The sequence below is a fragment of the Alligator sinensis genome, unplaced genomic scaffold (assembly GCF_000455745.1).
Source record: "Alligator sinensis unplaced genomic scaffold, ASM45574v1 scaffold392_1, whole genome shotgun sequence".
Classification (NCBI taxonomy): Eukaryota; Metazoa; Chordata; order Crocodylia; family Alligatoridae; genus Alligator; species Alligator sinensis.
The window spans coordinates 3656997-3666930 of NW_005841898.1; the positions used below are offsets into that span (position 1 = coordinate 3656997).

The 9934-nt window shown below is 41.0% G+C and overlaps 1 protein-coding gene across 4 annotated transcripts in view; it reads right to left on the bottom strand.

Moving 5' to 3' along the window:
* The window catches only part of UHRF2 (ubiquitin like with PHD and ring finger domains 2), a 162467-nt gene that overhangs the window by 36422 nt on the left and 116111 nt on the right, over positions 1-9934 (bottom strand). The gene's annotated exons all lie outside the window — the stretch shown is intronic.

The following is a 9934-nucleotide window of genomic DNA, read 5'->3' on the forward strand; positions in this document are numbered from 1 at the left end:
AGCAGGAATATAGACAATGTAGGATCTTTCTACAAATCTTTTGTAATGTTACACTAACAACCTGCATGCAGGAGGTGAGGACTGAAAGGATAAAAAGGACAGATGATAGTGCTGTGTATGCTGGATTTAACAGGTGAAGAAAAAGTCCCAAAGGTGATAGATGTTAAAAGAAGATTGTTAGTGGCTTTGAATTATAAATCTGTAGGCAGAAGGCTATGAGGGTTTTTTGGTTTTTAAAAAATTTATTTTAAATTAGGTTTATCCGATTTCCCCTCATTACAATAAATCCAATCTTTTCCTTTACTTCATTGTCTATTTCTTTCAATTTCTTACTTTCCTATTGCTCCTATATTTTCTAAAGCTTGAAACTGCTTTTATTTTCCCCCTTAAGCCTTTTCTCTCTGTCTTCATACCACCTCCTTAAAATTACCGCATTAACTGTCCTGTTTAAAGATACAGAACACGTTAGATTCAATTCATCTGTGTCCTTTAAAAACTGTGTATTATCTCAATACAGACATAATCTTATGAGATGCTGAGAGAAACTCCTATGAGAAATAAGTCCATACCACTCCTAATGAGCTGACTGAAGGGTACTCAACCCTTCATATAAGGTTTTGAGAACCAGAGATGTTCCCTTCCGATCTTTTAAATATAATGCCATGATTCACCAATACTGCGTCATGAGAATAAGATAATGAGATTTGACTTAACAATCTTGTTCCCGTTATGCACATAATTTTGAATCATTAACATCTGGATCACGGAAGAGTTGAGAATTAAGTCTCCTCTCACCCTATCTAATTTTTCTTTTCTATAGCCTGCTCATATTTCTCCTAAATGTATGTCTAGAACTAGATTTCAAAGCAGATGAATAAGCAGAAGTTTAGTATAATTAATTTTAAAATATTTTGGATTACCAGAGTAATAGATTTTCCAACAATAGTTCAGAGCTGATCTAACCCTGGATGACACTGAAATGGTTTTACTATATTTGTATAGTTCCCTGCTTATGTACATGTAACTGTCAGAACCTAAGAGCTGCTGCACAGTTCAGAACAAGTGTCTCCCTTCCTCTTTTAATGTAGCAAAATGTAATGAAACTGCTCCAAAGGTATACTTGTCCATTCTCAAAGATGCAATAAAAAGAACTGGATCAATCAAGTTTTACACAAGAAAGAAGGTAGAGAAATGAGCCTAAAACTTCTACATAGTACAACAAAGAGGAACAAATTAAAATATCTTTTGAAGGATGACATGTTTTGAACTTAGTGACTTGGAACATGGGACTGCAATATTTTTAAAGGCCAACTTGTACTTCTATTTACATTTAAAGTTTTTTGCTTAATACAGTGATTGATTTTTGTTAAAACACCTTTCTGCAATTAGCTACTGCAGGTGCCAAAGCACCAAAACTAAAGTTAATGAGGAGGAAGAGACAAGTTGACTTCATTTATAAAACAAAGAAAATCCTGCAGTATACCTAAGTTAGTGTGAATATAATCCAATTTCGTTGAATTTTCATTATATTGCCCCAAAAACATGGCATGCTCCATTAAAACAAAATCTGACTAACCATTTTACAAACAAATCCAGATTTCTCCAGCTTTACTTCAATGCTAGGGACAGACATTCAAAAAGCCTGAGCCTGAATTGATTCAGTCTTTGCAGGTTAGTCTAACCTTGCTTGGCCAAATCAGTGTTGCAACAAGACAGACATCCCAGAAACAAGGCACATGCCTGCAGTGGCTCAGGCTAGAAGCTAGGGAGTGCTAGAGCAGCCCTCCCTCCCCTTGCACGATGCTGAGCTGAGGCCCTGGCAGGATGTTTTGATTAGGAGGGGTGGGTTTCCCCGCTTCTGACCTGCCCAGAAGGGAGCTGATAACAGTGTTTATCACCTTATTAAGAAAACAACAGAGGGACATTACCACCTACCTGTTGATTCTGCCTTTGACCCATCTGCCACAGCATAGACTATAGTCCGCATGTGGTCTGCTAGCTAATGCTTAGCAGGGAATGGTGAGGGGGAAGCCAGGCAGATGCCTGCAGTCTGTGCCAAGCTCCACCAATAGCAGAGGGGAGGGACTAGGTCTGGAGCAGAGAGCTCTGCCCAGCCCAGAGAGCATGCTGGGTGTGTCTGATTTAACTTAAACCAGCAAGGGGTCTAGGACAGATACTGCATAAACCAGTTTGACCCAAACCAGTTAAGTCTGATACTACATTCAATCAGGTTTATCTCAATCCAGTTTCAGCCATTTTTAAACTGGTTTATGTGCACTGAACATCTTTTCTGTTACAGGTTTAAACCAGTTTCTGATCACTTAAACCAGTTTATATGTAATGTCTCTCCCCAGCCCAAGAGATTACATGTTAACATAATAAACAAGTTTTAAAATACTAAACTTCAATGATAGTGGACTGGTGAGAAGGTGGATCTAGTTTCTGAAAACATTTCCTAAAACTCAAAGAAATAGACAACTATAGATTGCCTGTGTTCCATTACTGAAAGTTTTCATATTCCTCTGAATATAAACTGTTTATACTGAGAGTAGTCATATCCCTAAAATAGAACCAATCTGTGTACAAATCCAAGCAATACAAGAATCTGGATTATGCTGTCTCTCCCTGAGAAAGCTCAAGGTCAGAACATATATCTCACTTTTCTAAATTTCAGAAGTGCTCACTTATATGATTTAATTTTTTAAAAGGGCTAACAGAAATGTATGTGTGTTACTTGTACTTTCATCAACCTTTTAAGGTCTCCTTTTCAATAGCTTTGGTAAGAAGATGAGTAAATTTTATAACAGGAAGCTCCGGGGCAGAAACTTTGGATAATTCAGTTATTACTTGGTATTTGCTACTGCCCGCTGGCATCCCTTATTTACTGATGAGGGAAGACTTTGTACTCCACATAAAAAAATTTGTTAGCAAAAACTAATAACTAGTTAATGTAAGATCATGCTAGTCCTATCTACTGAATAGGTAAACATAGCTACTATTTAACATTTATTTATTTTTTTTTTTTCCACAAAGCATGACTAACTCTTCCCTTAAGTTGAAATTATTTTTTTTTCTGACAGCAAGCAGAATGTACATTCTGTAAACAGCAAAGGCAATATCCCAAATCTACGGAGCTCAAAATTTAGAGACAGACAGAAAATATTTAGGGTTAAAGTATGCAACACCAAATTAGAGTAATCAAGGTGATACTTGACTAATTGTCAATAATGCTGATTTTTTTTAACTGTTTACTTTGTCCTTCTGTCAGCTAGATTCCAATGTTATTGTGGGGCAGTCAACTGTACAGAGGGTAGGAGTCTTTTCAACTGACATCAGGAACAGTATCCCATGTACAAAAGCAGCACAGAAGAAAATACTGGCTGGGTAGATGAGACTGTCTTCACTGGTGGAACGGAGGATAGAATGTGACCCAAAACATGGGTGGATGAAAAGGGGTGACGGAGTTAAGACAGGCTCTGAAGTTTAAAAAAAAATCTTGAATTTGATGTGGTTGCAAAGGAAGACAAGCCAGAGAAAAGATTTAAATATGAGGGGGGGAGGGCACAACCTGACCAAAATAAAAGACAAAATAAATTATTTTAAATGTAAGAATTTTGTACAGTCAGGCAAAAGGTAATGGGGGGTTTCAGGAAGCTGAAAAAGAAGTTGCAGCAGTCGAGTTAGGAAAGGAAATGACATCTTATGACAGCTGAGAGTTTTAGAAGCCTATTAGGACAGAAAGAAAAATATGCACCCTAAAGATGTTACAGAACAAATGATGACAGGATTCAGCTATGTCCTTAATATATAGGGAAAAGGAGAGAGGAAGAATAATAAGCTTGAGCAAAAAGGACAATATTTGTATTGTTGATAGTGATAGTAAAAGGAAGAAACATAAAGAAGAGAAAAATCCAATTTTTGTCATGTTAAATTTAATCAGATAATTTTAACCAGCAATCAGACATCCAAAGTTTAGATTCAGGAAAAGATGAATGCAGACAAATCACAAGTGGAAATATAGATTTCAGTAATCAGTGCAGAGATGGTTTGTGAATCACGCCCTTTGATAGTATGCCTGCTGCAGTGCAGAAAAGAGAAGGAGGATCCACCAAAAGAGCTGTTACTATAATAGCCAAAGGAATAGGAAGAACAAAAACCTGCAGAGGATGAATTACAAGAGTCTAATGACAATAAGAGACCCCAGAGAAAAAATTGTTGTCAAAGCAGACAAGATGTCCAGAAGGATAAAATAGAACAGCAGCCCTGAAAACAGGCTAAGAAGGATGATTTGATGCCTTTTACAAAAAGCATACAACTAAACACCTGGGCCCTCAAATCGATTTCCCTTTTAAATAAAAAGCATCACACACAAGCACACTCCCCTCATCTGCAAACACTTCTGTCCTCTGAATATTTCTCTCCTTGGAAGATTGGTTCCTTCTGGTACTAAGCTCAAGCAGGGCTGCCCAACTGGTGGCCCGCAGGCTCTCCTGTTTGGCAACCACTCCTCCTATCACTCAGGCTTCAGTAGCAGCCAGTCTCCAAGCTCCCATTCTCTTCTCCAGCATGTGTCCAGCTCCACACCCTACATGGGACAATGCAGTGCAGCCCTCAGCCCTGGGGGCATCATCTGCATGCAGCACAGGGCAGTGCAGTGCATGGGGCTGGGGAAGGGCATCCTGCATGACAATATATGTTACTGGGGGGTGGGAGGGGATGGAGGAAGGGAGCATCTTTGCACATGGCACAATGGAACACAGCACAGACAAGCATAGAAGACTGGGGGGTGGAGGGAGCAGCTAAATCCTGTGGCAGGTGCCCTGCCCCTCTGTCCCCTGTCCTTGCAAAAGATTCCAAGGATATTAAAAGGGGAAATGGCCTCTACTATACCCTCAGCTGCTTTTATTCAGAAGTGATAGCAATTTCAGTCTCAAAGATGAGGCAGTTTTTGCTTCAGGTACACTAAATCCAAAAACTCATCCAGGAAATCCCAACAGAAAATTTTAGACTGGATTTGCTAACCAATTCAAGATTTACAATTTCCCACAAACACTACTAATCTGTATGTTGCTTGTAACTGCCCTGCTTCAACCATGCTGCCAGGTCCTACTCTGCCCTCATTATCCTGGACTGTAAATTCAATTACATGCATAGGTTGATTCAGAAGCCTACAAGCAGCTTCTTAGATCTTAGTTTCACAAAAGTCCCCTGGATTTCAGTGCAGGCCAAACCTGTGTCAGTTACCATGGAAGTCACAAATGGCCGTTCTAGTCTCTTTAGGTCCTGAAATTATTGTCCTGAATCCAAGATCTAAAGCCACCATGAAACTATTCAGTTCAACAGAAAAAGATCTCATCATTTTTTAATTCTGGTGGGTGTCTAACAGCTATGCCTAAAGGACTTGCACACTTTGTGTTAGACATGGGAGAACACGTTCACCATGACACCGCCCATGATTGTGCCTCAATACCCTCAGTCCTGTACCGATCGATGTCTAAGTCATCTGACAAAATCTTAGTCACAGCCACTACAATGTTTATGCTTACCAAATCTAGTTTGGTTTTCTTACTTTAAGTCTCTAATGTTCAAGCCTCTATGCTGGCAATCCCCCCTCCTCCACCACCATTTTTGACACCCTGCCTCTCAATCGACACTACAATTGTCTAACCAACCACCAGATCCTGTTTCATCAGGTCTATCCTTTATCTGAAACCAAAAACCTCTTTGAATACCTCAATAAAATAATCTTTATTCAACGATCCACATCCCTAGCCAATGCTCCAATCTTTTTGTCAAGAAAAAAAACCTGTTCATTACATCTTTAAATGCACTATGAATTCTTAAAACTAAGGTGAAAAAATTTCAGCAAGAATTAATCAACTGACTGCTCTGCTAGAGACAATATGTTCTGCCACAATAGTCACCAAGTAGAAATATTGCAGCGCCTACAACCTGGCATGTAAAAAAAAAACAAGGACAGCTACAAGAAGGTGTTTTGAACCCAATGCAGCCACTTCAAATGCTTGCTGACACTGTTCCATCTTTCTAATGCTTTGGCAATCTTGCATCGACAACCTAGGCTAGTTCAATATTATTTTCTAACAACCATACTACCAACAACCAGAACATACACTGTATTTAGGAATGATGAATGAAGGCTGTTCTGCATGCAAAACTGGACCAGTCAACAAAAATTCTAGGATGTGTTCACCCCTTAAGGGGGTTAGCAGAAAGATATGGTATCAGAGGCTGGGCAGCACCGAGAATGCAAAAAACGTCCAATATTTTATTGAGTTAACTCATTTCTAACGATGCTCCGTCAGAGATTTCCCCAAACAAATATTTTCACTGAAGGGGAAACTCTCTGGTAAGCTACCTATTTTCTTTGCTTGGCAGAGGCACAATCTGCTTTCAACAAATTGAAGCAATCATATATATTGGTAAGCCCAACCTGATGCACCCAGATCCCACCAAATCCTTTTTTGTCAAAGCATTTGGTGGGGAGCTGGAGTCTCTCTCAGCAGTGAGGCACTGAAAATCAAGTCCATTTCTGCCCGTTCTGACACCAGCTGAGTGAAATGACATTTGGGATAAAGGAGCTTCAGGCCATCAAAACTATATTCAAAGACTGGTGCCACCACCTGGAAGGCATAAGGTTACAGTATTTATAGACCAAAATTTGGAAGATCGTCGTGTTGCTTATAGCCTTTACCAGTGACAAATTTGATGTTCACTCTTGCCAAGGTTCGATTTTAAACTGATATGCTGGCCAGATTCTAGAAACAGGTAAGTTGATGCCCTCTTCTACAAGAACAAATATTTGGGGCCAGGTCTTGAAATTTAGTCAGTGGTCCTAGGAGCCTCCAGATATGCCAACAGGATAGTGCAAGTGATCTGTTGCTGCTCATTTCTTTCCCCAAGATCCAGTCATGACCCAGAACATGTCTATCCTGACCACTGCTGACAACCAGCCAAACCTTGAGCTTCAGATCTAGGAGGTGTTAACTTACTATATGGGATGGGCCTATGCCCCTGGAGGCAAAGTTTGTTTAGAAATACTACAATTCCCACAGCTCCCATCTAGCTGCCTATTCTGGTCATTTTAAAATACTTGCTTATTTCTCACAATTACTAGCGGCCACATATGCAACCCATGATCTATCTGTCAAATTCTGCGACGTATCTGTGCAAGTCAAGACGCATGCCATGTATAACATGTCAAACTGTTTGGACTCTTCCTGACCTTACAAATCTAACCCTGGCCTTTATAGATTTAAGTGAGTTTTACGGACCTTATTTTGGAGCTATCAATCATTCTCATCAGCATAGGCAAAGTTACTATACCCCTCTCAGCTGAAGGAACGGATTCTTACTAAACTACCTATTTAAACTTCATGGTTTGCCAGCCAGACTTATTTCTGACCAAGGTTCAGAATGGCTCCCCCATTTCTGGTATGAGCTTTTTTGCCTCCTAAGATATACTTCATCACTCATAAATTCATCAACTCTGCTCATCACCCATAAATCAATAGCCAAATGGAATGAGTTAACCAAATCCTGGAATGGTATCTTTGCTAATTTACAAATCATCACTGAGATGACCACTGAGATATCCTTCCTGCTCACACATATACTAGCTATTGCCTCTCTCTATTTTGCCATGGTTGGTAACTGCAGTGCCATCCTTTCCTGCCTAGTACCTCCTGTGTCCCTGCAGTCACATCTGTGAAAAACAGTAAACCATCTCCAATGAACCCATGCTACACAGACACACTATGCCAACCAAAACCACCATGGTAATTAAGGAATGGAGACAGAGTTGGGGGCATATTCTTTGATACCCTAAAAATACTGTACAAAGGGAAGCAAAGAGTTAATGACCACAATCAACATTACTCTCCAGAAAATTACAGGTCAGTCCAGGAGCATGAATGGCATAATTAATGTGTGAGCGGTTTAGATGCTTCTAGCCTCAAAAGTGAAGTTTCCTCCTCCTTTTGTCAACTAATGCAATTTTGTCTAAATTTAGAGCATGATACTGTATCGATGCAATTAACTTTATTAATTGAGAACTCAGTGAGATTATACAAGCTAAGTTACTCTCCTATATGTGCATTTGCTGGACGGGGCATTTTTACATCCGCATCTTAAAAGAAGGTAAGACCTGACGATCAAGAGTAAACTGCCTCCTGTAATACATTTTGGCAAGCTGAATCTTGTTGTTCAGGCTCACATTCATGCATTAATCAATCCTGCAAATACATGCAAGTAAGTACCTAAACTTTCATAATTAAGACTCCTCTAAGATTATGCGTCTTTTCTTGCTCATGTTCAATGAAATAGATGGGACAGGACTGCAAACTTCTATTTCAATTTTTAATAAAATGGTTTGTTGGCTGAAAGGGATGATGGTATGTAGGAAATCACTAAACAGCGGTTTGATTTTCTCTCTCTCCTTGAGGTATTTCTACTTCAACAGCCTCCAATAAAATGGAAATATACAAGTTATCTGGAAATCCATAAAAACAGTGTTTGTGATAGGGAAGAGGGAACAAAGAGAAAACTAGCACTATTCCCAAGACGGTTTGTTCATTAAAGAGCTGCAAGAATTAAGCCTGAAGGCACAAAACCTTAAAGGCACACAAACATTGGAGAGCAGCAGCTGCAATATTTATCTTTCACCCCTCTCCATCTCTAGCCTTTCTAGGTATAAAGCACCAAAGACTGGGATTTTATTGGAGCACATGAAGTAGCACCTAGCTCAGGGGTAAGCAAAATACAGCCTGCGGGCCAGATCCGGCCCAACAACAGATTCAATATGTCCAACACATGGACAGCCACCAAGCAACTGTATATGGCTTGTGGGTAGCTATGTATATGTTTTGGGGGTAGCCAGCAGCTCCAGCCACCATGTGGTACTGGGTGGGTGGGTGGCACTGCTTCTGTCCAACAGCATCAGGCATCAGCTGTGGACCTAAGCAGGGCTTCTACTGCACTGGGCAGGCAGCAGCAGCAGCTGTGACACCACTGGCAGATTCTGCATCAGGGCTCTGGAACCTGCTGGCTGTGCCCACAACTGATGCTGCTGCCTGCCCAGCTTGCAGCAGCTCCTTCCTGGGTCCACTGCTGACGCTGCAGGTTCCAGATCAGGGCTCTGCACGGGAGCTTTCACCCTGCTGGGAAGTCAGTGGCATCAGCTATGGATGCTGCTGGCAGGTTCTGCATCCAGGCTCCTGAACATTGGAGCATCCACATCCAATCCACATCCAATGCCCGCCTGCTGCAGTGAACTACAGCTCTGGCAGGTTCCGGAAGGAGGGGGAACAGGAGGAGAAGGGGGATGGGGAGAGAGACAGAGAGGAGAGGAGAGCAGAGGAGAAAAGAGGAGACAGAGGAGAAAGAAAAAAGGGAGACAGAGGAAAAAAAGGGGGAGAGATGGATGTGGCCCTCAACAGGTCCCCAAAACTCATTAAGTGTCCTCCAGCTGAAATAACTGCCCACCTCTGACCTAGCCACACCATTAGTTTGGTGATTGAGAGGGGACATACAAAGACTCCAAATGTTTATTCTCTATTAAAAATACAAGAATAGGAGGCAGCAGGGATTAATAAATATAGCATCAATGCCACTGCCAAAAAACAACAGGAGCAGCAGCATGCCCCAGCTACCCAGCTGTAACTGTTTAGCGGCAGACTCATTAGGGTGCCATGGCCATGTGCCCTGGGGCTTGGGTTGGGGTTGACTCTAGGGCTGTAGTAATGTTCCAACACCAAGTACCTCCTCGTGTGACTTCTCCAACAGAGAGACATTGATGCCTTCGGGGGCAAACTCCCGCAGCGGCAGCAGCTGGGTAAGTGCTGTTGGCAAAGAATACATAACGTTCTGATGCTATTTAGGATGTTTGCTTCATTTTCTTGTCTAATGTCTCTTTCCC